This window comes from Chrysochloris asiatica, unplaced genomic scaffold (genome assembly GCF_000296735.1).
Source record: "Chrysochloris asiatica unplaced genomic scaffold, ChrAsi1.0 scaffold00202, whole genome shotgun sequence".
In the NCBI taxonomy this organism is placed as follows: Eukaryota; Metazoa; Chordata; class Mammalia; order Afrosoricida; family Chrysochloridae; genus Chrysochloris; species Chrysochloris asiatica.
Window position 1 is genome coordinate 3,829,880 of NW_006408720.1, and position 2,635 is coordinate 3,832,514.

Consider the following 2,635-nt stretch of genomic DNA (forward strand, 5'->3'; position numbering starts at 1 on the left):
GGTCAGGACCCCTCAGAGCAAGCTCCCTTCCAAGAATGAGATTCAAGGAGAATACATGAAGAGGCAGGTGGTCTGGCTGGTGACCACGTTGATCACTGATAAGAGGAAGAGGGGGAAAAATCAACAATGAAGTTGCGAACTAAGTCTGACCACATTCAATAGACCTGTGAACCTGGGTGGAGACCTGGATGGCCAGAAGTATGGCAAGACCCAGGGACTCCTGGACCCAGAGGCAGTGACATGGCCACAGAGGACTAGAGTGGAGAGTGAAGCGTCCAGCTGATATAAAGTGAGGGGAGATGCACAAGAACACCCATACTTACAGATAATACCCACCTGACCTGGCTTTGATGGCTGGGTGATCAGAATTCTACTAGAAGAATAAATAAGTGGGGTAGAAAAAAAGAAAAAAAAAAGAGTAACCTGCTACAATTTGATGAACTTTACCTGTACCTATGGAAGTAATAGCTCAAAAAAAGGAACAAATCTTTACAGCGAGGGTCACTTGTACCCCCTCGGTACATAGGGTTCACAGGGATGGGAAATTTATACATTGGCTATATACAAGTAATGGGCCCTGGTGTGGCTCAGTAAGACAAGTAGTGGATTGATAACTTCTAGGTTAGCATTTAAAACTCAACAGCCACTCTTAGACACCCTATTCAGGGTTGCTATAAGTCAGAACCAACTTCATGGCACCCAACAACAATAACATGGACAAGAGATAAACAAATTATTTCTATATTCAAGAAGGAAATGACTTAAAATAAAACAATTCATTTTTCTTAAACATTATCATATAAAAGAATTTCTTACTTAAGAATAAATTCAGCGAACTGTGCAAAATCTGCACAGCTTGCTGAATTTGCAGCGAAATCTGCAAAACACTGGTGAAAGGAATTAAGGAATATTTAAATAAATTGAAAGATACCCAAGTTACTTTTGCCGTTAATTTTCTTTGGTCTCTATCATATAAGAGATTTTCATACGGACATTAAATTTTCCTTGATTGTCAGCTCAAGTGAGTTGTTTTTGCTGTTGTTAAGTACCCTGGAATCAGTTTCAAGGCCTAGCAATTCTGTATAGGGTTTCTAAAGAGTGACTGGTAGGTTTGAAGAACTGACCTTGATGTTAGCAGTCCAGTGTTTATCCTGCAGCATCACAGTACTAAAATGCAACTTGTAAACACTGGGCACTTTCTGATCAGAAGAAATGACAGTGGCTTTGAGCTGCATTATATGCTTTGAAATACACTGAAGTGATGGTTGTAGTTCTTTTTCTTTCAGCTACTTTTTCCACTCTTTGTCTCAGAGTATTCTATGAGTCTAGTTTCAGAAGAAGCCAGGATTTGTAGAAATTCACTTATATATTTGGTTACTTACTTCTTTTACTTCTGGTATTGTACCCAAGTCCTGGTGTAGTGTTGAAGGATAAGCACGAGACCACAAGATCTGTTTGAACCGCAAGGTCGTTAGTTCAAACTCACCAGCTGTTCCTTAGAAACCCTATACATGGTTGCTATGAGTCAGAACTGACTCAATTGCTCTTAACAACAACAACAACAATAACAACTCCGATACTAATTTATTTTCTCAGCTGTGTTTTAAACTCAGCAAAGATAAACCTGTTTTCTTTGGGCAAGGACCTGGGATTTAGAAAGCACCCACTTCTCAAATAACTTTAATTCAGTCTACTTAATTTGGATATTTCACTTCTTGTCATTTTCAGAAATAAAGTGTGTTATCAGCATCTGAACCTTCTCAGGATACTGTGACAGCATTGGTTATTTTTCAGACATTCCAACTGCTTGTTTACAGTTCATATACAATATCTTCAATCATTTCTAAGTTTCTGATACCTATACATCTAAATATTTATGTTGTTTTTGTTATGTGCCGGAATGGTTGGTGAGTTTGAACTATTTTCCTTGCTGTTAGCAGTCCAGTGCTATAGCAGCACATCAGGGCTCCAAAAATATATGAAGGTAAGTGAAAATAGTATAGGCACAAAATCTTAGAAACCTTCATGAAATAAAGATAACAAGATGTGAAGGCATTGTTTCTCAACATAGCTTTCATCTAGGTCTAAGAACTTTGGAAAGCTGTGTTTCTCTCTCCAACCCTTCCCTGAATAATTCTACACTCTTTGATTTGTTATTGTTGTTGTTGAGTGCCCTGACTCAGAGAGACCCTGTATAGGGGTTCTCAGGATAGGCTGGTATGACCTTGAGATCAGTAATCAGATGTTTATCCTACAGAGTCACACAGTACTCAACCCCAAACGGCAGATTTGGCATCCTTGAGGGACTCAGATTCTATTCCTTTTCTGTGTTTTGGTTTTGTTTTGTTTTACTTTTGTGAGCAAAATGTAGTAAGAAGGGGAAATTTCAGGCCTGAAGGATCGTTAGTGTAAGGTTTTCCAATGAAATATTCATAGGAAAGCCCCTGCTACTCTCAAAGAATAAACAGGTGCATTGTCCTGATTGTTGCCTTCAAGTCGATTCCAACCCACAGTGACCCTGTAGTGTAGGGTTTCCAAGGGGCAGCTGGTGAGCTTGAACCACTGACCTTGCAGTTCAAATGACTTTGCAGTCTGACGCATTAGCCCACAGTGCCACAATTGGGAAAAAGAAAAT